Genomic DNA, 15,377 nt, shown 5'->3' on the forward strand with positions numbered 1-15,377 from the left:
CTCCCCTGATCCCTGGCCCAGCTCAGCCCTGGCCTGGAGGAGAGGAGTGCGGACAATGGGGGGGGGGCTCACCCCGTGTCCACACAACTCTCCAGCAGTGGGGGGACACCAGGCACACTCCCTTAGATGGGACAGGACATGGGGTCTACAGGATCCTGGAGGGGAGGGTTGGGGGGGGGGCGAGTGCTTCCCAGCTCTCCCTCCGCCTGTGGCTGGCAGGCCTGCTGTAACAGCGGCACCAGCAGCCAGGGCTGAGAACAGGGTTCGGCCAAGGAGGAAAGATACAGATCACCTTGTGGTTAGGAATACAAACGCATTATCCTTTCCCATACCTTTCTGCTCCCTTGCGCCTTGCCCGGCTCCTCCGCCCTCCTCCGGTAACTAATCGTGGTTGCTGGCTCCCCAGTGCTTCCTGTGGCCCTGTGCTCAGAGCGAGACTCACACGGGGGACCCCTCATTCCGCCATCACGACCACCCACAGATGTAAGCGCTTTGACAGATGAGGAAATCGAGGCAGAGCGGTTAAAGAGCTAGCTTAACAAACAACTTTCTGTTATTTCTAAGACACACAGTCACTGGGTACTGGTGGCTCACATCTGTAATTCTAGCTACACAGGGAGGCTGAGATCTGAGGATGGCGGTTCAAAGCCAGCCCGGGCAGGAAAGTTTGTGAGACTCTCCAGTGAACCACCAGAAAACCGGAAGTGGCGCTGTGGCTCAAAGTGGTAGAGTGCTAGCCTTGAGCAAAGAGTTCAGGGACAGCGCCCAGGCCCTGAGTTCAAGCCCCATGACCGACAAGAAAAAAACGAAAAGACACACAGTCTATGGTATTCTGTCTCAGTTGCCCAAATGGCCTCGAACAGTTACTTAGTAGAGCCCACGTGTCTCTGACCCCAATGCCTGCCCATTCTCTTGCTCTGGCTGCTCAGGGTCTCTGACCCTGCGGATGCCTGGCAGTTGGTGGGTAGGGAGAACACAGCTTGAACCGCAGAGTCTAGGAAGAATGGATGGTGGAGACACAGAGGGGTGGAAGATACCCCCACCCAATGTCTGAGCAAGACATGAGGAGCCCCCCCCCCGGTGAAAAGCAGACTGGTCACCGACTCCCCTGCTAGCAGTCAGGCACTCGGCTTCCCTAGTCACAGGCCAGCACCTGCTTCAAGTCCGCTTATCAGTCCGTCGCATCTTCACCGGCCCCAAAGAGGCTCAGCAACAAGGCCTCATGTGCAGAGCCTTCCGCGGCGGGAGCGGAGTTGGTCTCTACAGGAGGGAGGATTCCTGCAGGACGGAGAGCTGCCGCTTACACCGGAGCCTTCTACCAGAGTGAGGCATTCTCGGGAGATGGTTCCTGCCCCCACTCCCTTCCAGGCTGCCCCCCTGCCCGGGCCGGTGCCTTTCACCCCGACGGGAGCATCCGTCTCTTCAAGCGGGAGGTTAACCTCCGCTGGTCTGGCAGCCTGATTCGGAGCTGACTCTGCCAGGCAGGCTCATGGGATCGAGGCCCCTTTGCTGTGACCCTGCCACCTGATCTCAGCCTCACAGGCTTGACGTGAATAATGGGCCAGGCGCCCTCCGGCCTGCTCGTGGGAAGGTGCTAGAAGGAAGATCCCATGAGATCCAGGGGTCCTGAAGACGGGTGGGGTCAAGCTGGGTGACCGGAGCTGCTGAAGCCAGCGGCTAAGGCTCCCCTCCCCCAGCCCCGGGCCCGCCCCGGCCGCCACGCGAGCCACGGAGGAGCCCAGGCTGAGGTGTGCTCAGTGCAGAATTCCAGAAGACAGGGCTTGCTACCCAACCAACCCAACAGGTCGGTCCACTCCAGATCCCAGAGCGCGCACCTCAGCCCCGCCTGGGGCCAGGCAGATGTTTGGGAAAAGCTCCAGAGTCCTGCGGGTCACCGAGCTGCTGGACAGGCTCCAGATTCCGCAGAGGGAAGTGGCCACACCTGCCCCGCCAGCTCTCCCTCACGTCCTGATTACACTCGGCCTCCTCTGCCAAGGCTGGCAGGGGTATGGGGTACGACAGTCCCCAGGGGGCTGGGCAGCTGGGGGGCACCTCTCAGAACAGAGGCCCCGGTTTGCTAGGACACCCTTCCCAGGGAATGGGGAAACGGAGGGACCGGGAAGCGGAAAGAGCCACCTCCGCACAAAGGACACGCGTGCTGGAGACAAGATGGATTTGGTTAATATCCTCTCGCCACACTTGCTCTGCAGCACCCCCCCCCCCCAAGTTCCAAACCCGTGTCTCTGGCTGGCAGTTGGCTCTGTGGCCAGCGTTTCCCCAGCAGAGCTAACCGTGCAGGTCTCCCCGCCCTCGAGCCCTCCCCGCCCTCCCTCACCCACCCTCTCCCTCCCGAGCCCGCAGCGGCTGCCCAGGGCTGGGGGGGGGGGGCAGGCTTGTCCCCAGGGGTGGCCTGTGTCTGACCAGGTGAAGGCCAAGGCATGGGACGGTGTGGCTGCCCCAGCCAAATGCTTGGGCAGGAACCTGGAAGGCCCTTGAACACGTGATGGCCACTAAACCAGTGTTGAGGTGCACGGCCCCCCATCTTCTCCCCCCTCGGCAGGCCCGCGCTCGGCTGCCATCCCTTCTCTGGGTCCGTCCTTCCCCGGTCCCCTGGCTGGGAGGGCTGGGCTGCGGGACGCCCCTGCCACACCTCATGCAGAACCCTGCCCGGCGGTGGACCTCTGCCTTCCGTCCTGACCCCGCTTCCCTCCCCCACCACCCCGCCACCTCCTCCCACCCTCGGGATCCCGGGTGGGTCATCTCCCACGAGATCCCCCTCCTTCCCAGAAACGCTGCAATGGTGACTACCTGAATTCCTGCCTGGGGCTGCGATGAGGCCTAGCGGTAGAGGGCGGGCCTAGCATGCATGAAGCCCTGGGTTCGAATCCTCAGCACCACATAAACAGAAAAGCCAGAAGGGGCGCTGTGGCTCAAGTGGCAGAGTGCTAGCTTTGAGCAAAAGGAAGCCAGGGACAGTGCTCAGGCCCTGAGTTCAAGGCCCAGGACTGGCAAAAAATAAAAAAGAAAGACATTCCTGCATGGGGTCCACAGTACACACCAGTGAAGAAGCCCGCAGAGCGTGGAGGCCCCCACGCGACTCTGTCCGGACTCAGGTGTTTTTCTACCTGTGGACTCTGTTATCACTGCTCCTGCTTTGGCTTAAAACATGGGCCCACAGAACGGGGGGCAGGGGGAATCCCCGCACATCAGATCTGTGTAGCACAGGTGGGCGGAGGGGCGAGGACCTGCCCGGCCTCCAGCGTGAGCGAGGCCATCTCTCAAGCCAGCCCTTCTCCTCCGCTTCTGCACAGGGGAGGGGGCACCCCTCAGATGCAGTTGTTGTAGACAGGCACCCTCAACTGTCAGGGGGCAGGGCCTCCCATCCGCCCTCTCTGGGCCCGTTTCCTTCTGTGAAAGAGTGGGGTTGGGTGCAACACCCAAGCTTTGGCTTGAATGTGCTACAGCAGTCTGAGAGCTGACTACCTTGAAAGGGGATCCCCCCCCCCGACTCCCAGAGGGAGGAGGGCTTCTCTGCTCCTCTAGCACTTCCACCAGCAGTCTCATTGGAAGCTGGAAGAAAGAAAATGGCACTGGAGACCTCCAGGCTGAGGCCATGTAGCTCCCGAGTGGCGAGACAGGTCTGGCTTCGGCCGGCCATTCCCAGCCTGCTGGGTTCTGGGTTTGTCTTGGTGGACTTGGCGGTGTTGTTTTGTTTTTCAGATAATTAGAAATTCAGATGGCTTTTTTTCTAAATTCATAGGACGGCTAAGGTATTATGGGAGAAGTAAGAAGCCACTAGGTGCCGGTGGCTCACAACTGTAATCCTAGCTACTCAGGAGGCTGAGATCTGAGGATCGCAGTTCGAAGCCAGCCCAGGCAGGAAAGTCTGCGAGACTCTTATCTCCAATCAACCACCAGAAAACCGGAAGGCGCACTGTGGCTCCATGTGGCAGAGCGCTAGCCTTGAGCAGAAGAGCTCAGGGACAGCGCCCAGGTCTCAAGTTCAAGCACCATGACCCACGAACAAAAGTAATAAGCCATCTCCAAGTCTCTGCCAAAGTGACCCAGGAGCCCCCCACAACCTCCAGCCTGACCTCTCGGCATGCAGAACCCCAGTTTTGTGCAGCTCGTTTGCTTGAAGTCGGGTCTCCCGATGGAATCCAGACTGGCCTAGAACTCTCTGCAGGTTGGCCTTCAGTCTGTCGTCCTGCTTTAACCTCCCCCGGTGCTGGGATTACAGATGTGAGTCACCTAGCTAGTTTTGTACTTTGGATGGGGCTCACGGTTCTTCAAGGAACTGAACAAAGATTCCAGGCGCAAAGAGGAGTGGGATCAGGCCCAACTCCAGGTCCCCCCCGAAACGTGAACTCTAGGTAGGCCTGGAAGGAATGGCTAATGACCCCACGTGACTCCTCTGAGAATCTCCGCAGACGGCTATTCGGGGAGAAAGCAGACATGGTATTGCCAGGCTTCCTAGCGGTGTTAGGAAGGCTCTGTGGGCCTTCTGGGGGCGTGGACTTCTCTCAAGGAGGGGGCTCCCCCACCCCCCACCTGCAGGAAGACTCCCTGTGTCCCCCAAACAAGGTGTGGCCACTTCCTCCCGGCATTCTCTCCCGCCATCACCTTAGCAGTTCCCACAATCCTCTCAACACCCCACCAGCACTGTAATTTTCTCTGTGGCACGGGAGAGGCGTGAATTAGCGGGTCTGAGTCTCCAGGATGGGCCACGTGGCGTCACGGGCGAGATTCTCGGCCTGCGTGCTGACCACACACACTCCTGCCTCGCGAGGCCTTCGCCTTGGGTCTTCATTCTTTGTGATGACGATGCTTATCCGGCAGTACTGGGGTTTGAACTAAGGACCTTGCAGTCGCTAGGCAGGTGCTCTGCCGCTTGAGCCATGTTTCCAGCCCCCTTGGCTCTGGTTCGTTTTTGAGATAGGGTCTTACTTTTTAACCCAGGCTAGCCTAGACCGTGACCTTCCTAGTCATACTTTCCACAGAGCTGGGATAACTGGTGCGTCCCCCTGTACCCAGCGTCTCGGGGGGCTTACAGACTCCCTGCCCAGGCTGGCCTCCAAGTTGGATCTTGCTGATCGTGGCCTGCATGGCTAGGATTATAGGTGTAAGCCACCGGTGCTGGGTACAAGGGTTCGCGATCAAAGTGAGCTCAGACCTCTCTGTTCTGTCTCACTGGCTCGCCCTTCTTCCTTCTGCCACCGCGCAGCACCGCGTGAGGGCTGTCACCACGGAGGGGCCCGCAGCATCGGGCTCATGTAAATGACCCAGTGTCACGCGTGTTGTTAGAACAATACGTACCAGACTAAGCAATGGGGAGGGCAAGCCGTGCTCCAGCTTCTCCTCCCCCCCCCCCCCACTGTAGCCCTCCCTGGGCACCGAGGCCGGGCTTAGACAGAGCCCAGAGGGCTTCCCGGGGCTCCCAGTACCGGGCACCCAGCTTGCCAGGCACCTGGCTTGCCTATTCACCAAGTTAGCCCTGGCCTTACAAGTTCCCATTTGCCACGCTCTGCCCCAAGCTGCCGCGAGTCCGCTTCTACCCCCGAGACTCACACAAGTGAAGTCTCTCCTGCGAAGAGCTTGCTGCCGTTCCTCGCGGCTCGGCCGGGCCTCGCCCAGGTGGGCTGGAGGGTGCGGGCTGAGGGGGGAGCGCCTCCAGCCCAGCCCAGGCTCCGCCAGCCCGCCCCGCCTTCTGCCCCCAGGACAACCACCGAGACTCTCCGGGCCACTAGGAAAGGAATGCAGCCGTGCAGCCCGTCAACCTGCTTCCTGCCCAGCACCCAGCACCCAGCACCAGCACCCAGCACGAGCCACCCCCCCAGGCGGCCGCATCCCCCCCTCCCCCCGCGCTCTGCAAGCCCTAGGAGGCCTCTTCTGCCTCTGCCCCGTGCTGCCCCCCGGCCCCGCCAGATGCCAGGCTGCTGGCTTGCTGTGTGCCCGGGGCTCGGCCCTGTCACTGCCCACCGCTCCGCTTTGCAGCCCCTCCCGCCCGCCGTCACCTTTGGAGAGGAAGCAGGAAGCCCTCCCACCCACGGTCAGCCTGCTCAGCGTGGATCCCTGGCCCCTCCCCAGACGGGGCCATCCTGGGTCACCCACGGGGGGGGGGCAGCATGGGGTGGGCTTGGCCCTGGCTGTAGACTCCCCCCCCCTCCCTGGCCCGCCTCCTCCCTGTGCCTGGCACAGCCTGAAGGGCTGAGCGCTTGCCCAGTGTGGACAGGGCCTGGAGGGGCTGTGCGGCCCCCTCTCTCCCGTGGACACCAACACAAAGCGCGCGACGCGTGTGCCCACCGGCGGGGCCTCCCGGAGGGCTTGCTCCGGGCGCCAACTCTCTCCCGGTGCCCTCGTTACCAGAGCTCCAGGTTTGTCATCTCCAACCTGCACCGCCCCCCCCCCAAAGCCTGCTTGCAGAGGCCCCCCGGCTCTGCCAGAGCCTCAGTGCCCACGCAGCAAGCGCCCACAGGGCTGAACCCCGGTGCCCCCCCACCCCCGAGAGGCCACACCACCCTCAACTCCTGCAGCCTGGGTCCCCTCGGACCCCATGTACAAAGGCAGAAATGTGTTCTTTCTTGGGAAAGAATAAATGGAGCCTTGATGCGTGGTTTGCCCCCCCCCCAACAGGCGCGGGGTGGGGCGGAAGCCTGTGCCCTGTGGGGTGACTACACTCAGCCACATGGCGCCCTGACTCCGCCTGGTGCCGCGTCTCAGTGAGAGTGCGCGGGGTCAAGCTGGGGGGAGCGCGCGACGCCCAGCCTGGCCCCCGCCGGCGGGCGGACGCCCCATAAATACTTGTGACATGAACACCCAGGGAAGGGGAGCCCCCCGCCCCCCGCCCGCAGGCCGTCCTGCCTGGCCGCGCTGGCCTGGGCCGCGGGGGCAGGGAGGAAAAGCAGGGGCTGCGGAGACCCACGGGATCGGCCCCGGCCCGGGGCGGCCTCGAACCCCGGGAAGCCCGGCCCGGCCCGGGGAGGCGGCTGTACCTTGGCGGCGCGCTCCGGGCGGCTGCAGGCTGCTGCTCGTCTGGAATCCACAAATGGGCGCCGCTCCCTTCGGGGAGAGAAGACCGAGGAGGAAGGAAGGGGAGGCGGCCCTGAGCGCGGTGCGGGGCCTCGGGGCCCGGGGCCTCCGCGGGCGGGCAGGCGGGCGGGCGGGCTCGGCTCCCCTCCGCCGCCGCGGCCCCGCTTACTCATGTGCCCTCGGGACGGCCGGCTGCGTGGGGAGGGGGGGGAGGGGGGGCTGCACCCCTCCACCTGACGCGCGCTCCGTGGGAGGGGGGCCCCGAGGGGCCTCCCGCCGCGCCCCACCCGGGCGGAGCCCTGCGGGGAGCCCGGCGCGCGGGGTGACCCGGGGGCGCAGCGCCCGCCCGGCCCGGCTCCGGATGGGGCGCCGTGAACCCCATGTGAGTCCTGCCCCGCCCCCCGCCCCCCCCCCCCCGGCCGGGCCCGCGGCTGCCGGAGCGCGCACACGGGCGTGCGTACTCGGGCGCACACACACGGGCGTGCACACACGCGCACACGGGCGTGCGCACACGGGCGCACACAGGGCGTGCACACACGCGCACACGGGCGCGCACACACGGGCGTGCACACGCACACGCGCACACACACGCGCGCACACACACGCGCGGGAGCCCTCGCCCCGCGCACACCCACCTGCGCGGCCGGCCCGGCCCGGCTCCTCCTCCCGGGCTCCGACCTCACGAAGCCGCCGCCCCGCCCTCCCCGGGCGCCGCGGGGACCCGGGCCGCGCGGAGAGGGCGCCCTGCGGGGGGCGGGTGCGGAGCCCGCGGCGGGGCCCGGCGCCCCTTCGCTCCGGACGCCTTCGGGGCGCGCGCGGGCCGCGGGATCATCGCGTCTGCGGGGGCCCCGCGCGGGCTCCGCCGGCCCGACCCGCGCCCCCCGTGTCCCGGGGGGGCGGCGGCGGAGGCACCGCGAGCCCCATCGTCCGCGGGCCGGGGGGGAGGGGCGCGGGGGGAGGGGCGCGGGGGGAGGGGCGCCGGGCGGGAGGGGGGAGGGGCGGGGCCCTCAGCGCGGCTCCGCGGCCTCGGCGCCCCAGAGAACCCGGCGGCACAAAGGAGCCGGGCGGTCGCGGGCGCGCGCGGGGCCGGGCCGCACCTGCTGGGAGCCGGCGGGCTGGGCGGCCCCGGCGGCGCCCTCCGCGCGCTCCGCCCCGCGCGCTCCGCCCCGCGCGCTCCGCCCCGCGCCCTCCGCCCCGCGCGCTCCGCCCCGCGCGCTCCGCCCCGCGCCCGCGCTCGCCGCGGGGCCGCTCCGGGAAGCCGTCCGCCGGGCGGGGGCCGGGGGGCGCGGGGCGGAGGGCGCCGGCGTTGCCTAGCGACCCCGCTCTCGCCGCCGCCGCCGCCGCCGCCGGTTGCCATGGGGAGGCGGTGATGACGTCACCGCCGCGGAAGCCCCCCGCGCCGCCGCCGCTATTTATGGGGGGGGAGGCGGGGAGGGAGGGGGAGGGGGAGGGGGAGGGCTGCCGGCCGGGTCCCCCCCCCCCAGGTCGCGGTCCTCCGCGGGCTCCGTGGGGAGGGGAGGGGAGCGGAGGGCCAGGCCCGGGGCTGGCCGGGACCCGAAGCTGCCCCGTGGGCCGCCCCGCGCCGCCCCGCGCCGCCCCGCACGCCCGGGTGACGCGCGGGAAGCGCCCTCCCCCGCTCCCCATGGCGCAGCCACGCGTGGCGTCTGGCCACGAGCCGGGCCCCGGGTCCCCGCACCCCGCGGCGGCCGGGGAACTCACTGCACCCCACCGCGGCGCGCCCCGCGATCGGGGGGGGCTCCCCGGGCGAGGCGGCCCCCCTTCGTGACCCCCCCCCCGTCATCTCAAGCTCATCCCACCCGCCCGCAGCAGGTGACCGCTCCCCAGGTCACACCCCCCCCAGGCCTCGGGGCGCACACCGAACACCCCAGCGCACTGCAGGGTGCCGAGCAGCACAGCACCCCGTGTCCACGCTTCAGTGAGGTTCACACGAATACCCAGCCCGGCCCCCAGCCTCCTGGAGAACCCCGCTTCCCCCCCCCAGCCCGGCCCCCAGCCTCCTGGAGACCCCGCTTCCCCCCCCAGCCCGGCCCCCAGCCTCCTGGAGACCCCGCTTCCCCCCCAGCCCGGCCCCCAGCCTCCTGGAGAACCCCGCTTCCCCCCCCAGCCCGGCCCCCAGCCTCCTGGAGAACCCCGCTTCCCCCCCCAGCCCGGTCCCCGGCCCCCAGCCTCCTGGAGACCCCGCTTCCCCCCCCAGCCCGGTCCCCGGCCCCCAGCCTCCTGGAGACCCCCGCTTCCCCCCCCAGCCCGGCCCCCAGCCTCCTGGAGAACCCCGCTTCCCCCCCCAGCCCGGCCCCCAGCCTCCTGGAGACCCCGCTTCCCCCCCCCAGCCCGGCCCCCAGCCCCTCTGGAGAACCCCGCTTCCCCCCCCCCAGCCCCTCTGGAGAACCCCGCTTCCCCCCCCCAGCCCGGCCCCCAGCCTCCTGGAGACCCCGCTTCCCCCCCCAGCCCGGTCCCCGGCCCCCAGCCTCCTGGAGACCCCCGCTTCCCCCCCCAGCCCGGCCCCCAGCCTCCTGGAGACCCCGCTTCCCCCCCCAGCCCGGCCCCCAGCCTCCTGGAGACCCCGTTTCCCCCCCAGCCCGGCCCCCAGCCTCCTGGAGAACCCCGCTTCCCCCCCAGCCCGGCCCCCAGCCCCTCTGGAGACCCCGCTTCCCCCCCCCAGCCCGGTCCCCGGGCCCCAGCCTCCTGGAGACCCCGCTTCCCCCCCAGCCCGGCCCCCAGCCTCCTGGAGACCCCGCTTCCCCCCCCCCAGCCCGGCCCCCAGCCTCCTGGAGACCCCGCTTCCCCCCCCAGCCCGGCCCCCAGCCTCCTGGAGACCCCGCTTCCCCCCCCAGCCCGGCCCCCAGCCTCCTGGAGACCCCGCTTCCCCCCCCAGCCCGGCCCCCAGCCCCTCTGGAGAACCCCAACTTTCCCGCCGGGACCTGGACCTAGCACCGTGGGGACACCTAGTTCTCCAGCGAGCCACTCGGTGCCAGGACATCAAAGGCAAGGAGGGACATGCTGCCACACGGGAAACTGAGGCAGACAGGCCCCTGGTGCCATCCACTGGGAGGGCAGCTGAGCCTTGGCGTGTGAGTCAGTGATGGCGATGGGACTCGGGGCGGGGCGCTGTCCCTGAGCCCCCCACCACTGAGCCACAGCGCCCAGAACTTCTGTCTTCACGGAGGTTCATTGAAAATAAGTCTCACCAAGGTGTCCGCCTGGGCCGGCGTTGACCTCTGACCCTCAGATCTCAGCCTTCTCCCTAACCAGGATTCTAGTTGAGAGAGGGATGGGCAGGATTGGGAGGGACGCTGGTCAAGACGCATCGCATTCATAAACACATTTCAGAACCCCTTATACAGCTTCTTAAAGATAACTAAGAGGGCTGGGGATATAGCCTAGTGGCAAGAGTGCCTGCCTCAGATACACGAGGCCCTAGGTTCGATTCCCCAGCACCACATATACAGAAAACGGCCAGAAGCTGCGCTGTGGCTCAAGTGGCAGAGTGCTAGCCTTGAGCAGGAAGAAGCCAGGGACAGTGCTCAGGCCCTGAGTCCAAGGCCCAGGACTGGCCAAAAAAAAAAAAAAAAAAAAAAAAAGATAACTAAGAAACTGAAAACTAAACAAAAGTGAATGTAGGTTGGGAAAGCTGAGGTGCACAGATGAAGACGCACCGCACTCATCAATTGATGTGTTGAGCTGAGAACCCTTTGTATAAAAACGTTGAATAGTTTTGTTTTTTTAAAGCTAATATAGAAACTTAAGCTGTGGAGACTGCTTAAGCCTTATACCTTCCCCACCCCAGCCACCGCCATGTGAGTCAGCTTGGGGAGAGGGATAGTGTATTTCCTCCCTCATGACTTCCAGATTCCCAGGACATAAAACGTTACAGAGAAAGAGAAACAGGAGGCGAGCAGCAGTAGTCGATGATTTTAAAGTTGAAACAATAATTTGTGTGGATAACAATTGCTCTAAGAAATGCAACATTTCTAAGTTCCTGCCAGCTTGGGAGAAGTAGAAGAAATTCCTGAGGGAACCATCAGCAGTTACAAACCAAGAAAAGTCCTTGTCCAGATCTCTGCTACAGTACCTAGCACACAGAGCGACCAGTCCATGTATGAAAGGAGCTAGGAGCAGAGCAAGCCGGGTCCTCTAGCTCTGTCAGTCAGCCTGGAGCATCGAGTCCAGGGTGGAAGCCTGAGCAGGGCTGACGGCAGGCCCAGATTTGCACCTGGACAGTCTTCCACCTATTGCATCCCAGCGACGGGGCAGGAGGAGCCTGGTTGGACAGCTCAGGTCATGTGCCTACCTCTTGATTTCTTTGGGGGGTGGGGGGCGTATCCTGGAGACAGTGCTTCTGTAATCACACATGATGTAGAGAAGGAAACAAGCATGCTTCAAGCAAAGGACAATAGAAATGGGTGCCAGGGGCCACCCCAGTATCTTTGCCACCCTTCCTAATCATTTGCGTATGATAGATCAGCAATTATTGATTCTTTGTCTTCAGGAGTCAATGACTTCTGAACATTGATGGCCTGCAAAAACTGAGATTCATCCGTCTTCCTGTGGAACTGTGACCTTGGGCGTGTGTGCGCGAGCTTACCGCTGGTTTTCTTTCGTGGGTTGTAACCAGGGGAAGGTCCGCCAGCCGTAGGAGGAAGTTGTGCGGAGGCGGGGTTGGCCTCTGCAGAGGCTGGCCTCAGGCCCCTGGGCTCCTGGGGTAGTAGCGTGTCCAGTGCCCTCTATCCTAGCAGGGGCCTCCCCTCTGCCAGCGCCGGGACCCTGTGGGCAAGTTGGGGTGGGACAGAGTGTGGGCTTTGGTGTAGTGCAGCCGTTCACGTAAAGCACACGGGGTAAGTGGACACCTCAGGCGGTTCTGTGCTGTCGCCACGCAGACCTCCCTTCCTTGAGCTCATGGGTAACAGCTGGGATGGGAGGATCAGCCCTGTTCCCCTGACGATGCCAGCGGCAGCCCCAAAATCCAGAGACTCCGAAAAGCTGCAGAGGAAATGAGAGGCAGCCAGGCCTGGCACGCAGCCTCCCGCACAGGCTGGACGGCCCCCCCGACTTCCACGCGGGCTGCTTTAGGCGGGCAGCCCCGTGTGGTATTCCTGTAATCCCGGTGGAAGCAGCCTCCGCGATGTCCACAGACATGTCTGCCTTTGACGTTCGGCTCCCAGGGGTCAGCAGCCGTGGGAGTCATTTAGGCCTGTGTCCTTACAATTTCCTAATCAGGTCTTCTGCTCCAGTCTCTTCTGGTTTTGTGAATGAACACGTATCTGCGGACCCCAAGGCCATCCGACTTTCCCCGCACCGTTTCCGCGGGCTGGCCCAGCTCTGACCACCACTTGCTCCTGTACTGTCTCTCTGGTTTTAAAACACATGTGGGAAGGTGTTTGGAAAGACCACTGTAACAATGCAATCCTCGAGTTTTTATAAGCCATGTTTCTGAGGTTTTCTAAAAACAAAGTTTCAGGTTCTGGTTTATTAGAACAATTCCCGTTTACTGTGAAAAATGTCTACATCTTTGGGATTTTCCCCACAACTCCCCGCCCGCCTCTTTCCACAGACCTTCCTGATGGCTGGGGGGGGGGGGGGGGGCCTGTCTCCACCTGTCCATGTTAGCGCCTCAAGACTTTCCCCACCCCCTCTTGCCCAAGCCAGGACAGGCTCCAGGAGGAGTCAAGGGACCCACAAGCAGGTGTTCCCCCAGAGCCCCGCCCTCCAGAGCCGGGGGGGCTGCGGAGCCCTGGGCCTCCAGGTAGGCCGGGCCCGACACTAGGGCAGCAGCCCCTCTAATGCCCCTCTCCCTCCTTTAAGGTGATGGAAGCAAAGGATGACCGGATCAACATCCTGGCTCCTCAGGGGTAGAAGGCTCAGAGCCTTGTCAGTGGGCGTTCTAGGTCCAGGTGGGCCCTTTCCTCCTGCCCTAGTTCCCTACCACCTGTGTCAAGAGGATGGCAGACGTGAATGCGGGTAGGCCTGGTGTGGGGAGGTATATTCTTTGCGCTCAGGGCTACAGACCACACAATGTCTGCTCGAGGTCTTCTCCAGATAGGCAACAGAAGGCGGAAGATGCCAGGAGGAGGGGCTGAGATGCAGGTCCGGGAAGCCTCTGCCCAGCGGACCCGCACCCCTCCAGCCTTGATTACAAGGTGCTACTGGCTCTCTGACTGGGGAGAAATGGGAGTTTTCAAGTAGCTGGATTGGAAGTGGATCATTTCCCACAAGAGCCGGTGTGGAGAGCTGTCGAGATGTAGGGGGCAGAGGGCAAGGACCCGTCCCTGAGGGAGCTGAGGTGCTAGGCTCTTTCCACTTATTAGGGTATCGTCTCCTCACAGCTGTGTCCGAACAACTTCCCCCCAATCAGCTCACGAGTAGCAAAGGCAGGGCTCAGTGGAAGGGGAACTTACCGGGGAGCTCTGGTTTTTCTGGGTGACACTGCAAAGATGGCTCAAAGGGAGCCCCTCAGCCAGCGTGTAAGGGTTGTAAGACTCCCTGCAAGAAGACCGCCTGCATCTGGGGTTGGGCCTCTGGGGTTGGAAGGCACATGTGACTACTGGGAATAGCGCAGCGAGCAAGTCCTTGTCCAGATTTACAATGTGGGGAAGAACCACGGCCCATTGCAGAGGCGAGGTTAGCTCACTTGCTCAGCCACTAAGTGACAGGGCACGGACTTGTAGTCAGGCAGTCTGCTTCCAGAATGCTATTTTGCTACAGAACTCTTCCCTTTCCCTGCATCCCCAACACTACCCATGTCGCAGACAGGCAGTTCTTTTCTAAATCTATCTTACTCCTTTCTCAAGGATGAACTCACCTGGATGCGCACCTTCTACTATGTGTTTGGGGAGAAGTGCTGCCTTGGCTTTGGGGGTGAATCTGGATTAGTGTTAAACTAACCGTTTGCCGGGGATCGATTTAGGCCTCAAATACTTGACAGTCTGGCAAAGACACAGGGAAAGCTGGCTAGAAGAGATTGGGAGGAGTTTTTATTTTCTGTTCATTTTTTTGGGGGGGGGGAGTTTTTTGTTTTTTTGTTTTTTTTTTTTTTAACAGGCTTGATTCTCTTTATTGCTCTTGTATAAAAATCCTATGTTGTAGCCACAGCTGGAGCCTGGGTTGTCTGCACGGAGACTCTGGTGTGGGTTTTCACAAGATGGTCAGTGAATTCCTGGTAAGGAGATTTGGTGAACACGGTCTCTTTCCCGAGGTCAGGGGTCAGGTGACTGTGGGTCTTGGAGATGGCATCAAAAGTGGCCTTGGCGAAGTTGCCAAGGTAGCAGTGCAGCCCCTGGCTGAGATGTAGCAGTCAGCAACACCAGCCATCATCAACAGCTTCTTGGGGACAGGAGCTGAAACGATCCCAGTGTGTCTGGGGGCGGGGATGAGGCGCAGCAGCCCAGATCCCCAGCGGCCTGTCACCTTGCACGGGACAGTGTGGGGCTTGCCAATCTGTTCCCCCATAGCCTCTCCGCACAGGGACGATGGAGAGCTTCACCAGGGTGATGGCCCCTCGGATGGCAGTGGCAACCTCCTCGGAGCACTGAATACACAGACTGACATGCCACTGTAGTCGCCAAGGGCTACAAATGCCTTGAACCTGGCATGCTGGCCAGCTCGAGTCTGCTTCTGCACGGGCGTGATCTTCAACACACACCTCATCCTTGAGGGACGCCCCCAGGAAAAAGTCAATCATCTCAGACTCCTTGATGGGCAGGGAGAAAACATAGATTTCCTCCAAAGACCTGATCCTCATGTCCTTAACCAGGCGGCCTCGTTTGGTGACGGGGATCCATTCCTGGTCTTGGGCCCACGACCCCGGCCTCTACCACGGCCGCGACCTCGACCCCCAAGGCCACTACCGAAGCCTCCTCGGAAGCCACCATGGCCTCCCAAGCCTGGGCCCCCAGGGCCTCTGGGCCCTCCCCCTGCCCCGGCGTCATCCGCCATTTGGTGTTTTCCCGAGAAGAATGGGGGGGCGGGGGGAGTTTTTAATAGAGCTTCAACTGTTTGTCAACTGAGGGCCGTAAGAATAGCATCCTGACAGCTGGCACTGGTGGCTCATGCCTGTAGCCTAGCTACTCAGGGGATGAAATCGGAGGCAGGAGGTTCAAAGCCATCCCAGGCAGACAAATCCAAGAGACCCTTCTCTCTAATTGGCCAGCAAAAAAAGCCAGAAGTGATGTGGCTCAAATGGTAAAGCAACTAGTTATTCTCTTGACGTTTATGCTGCTAGGCTCTGCAGCTCTAACTAGATGATAAACCTCCTGAAAGGAGGAAGCACGCCCTATCATTTTTCATTTTATATCCTGTCATCAACCAGAAACCAGTACTGAAGCTTAATATTT

General features: G+C 63.1%; 1 pseudogene; it reads right to left on the reverse strand.

Annotated features, from left to right (window-relative positions):
• Positions 1-14,119: 14,119 nt before the first annotated feature.
• Positions 14,120-14,983, reverse strand: LOC125340715 (annotated as a pseudogene).
• Between the last annotated feature and the right edge of the window lie 394 nt (positions 14,984-15,377).

Source organism: Perognathus longimembris, chromosome 23 (genome assembly GCF_023159225.1).
Source record: "Perognathus longimembris pacificus isolate PPM17 chromosome 23, ASM2315922v1, whole genome shotgun sequence".
Lineage (NCBI taxonomy): Eukaryota > Metazoa > Chordata > Mammalia > Rodentia > Heteromyidae > Perognathus > Perognathus longimembris.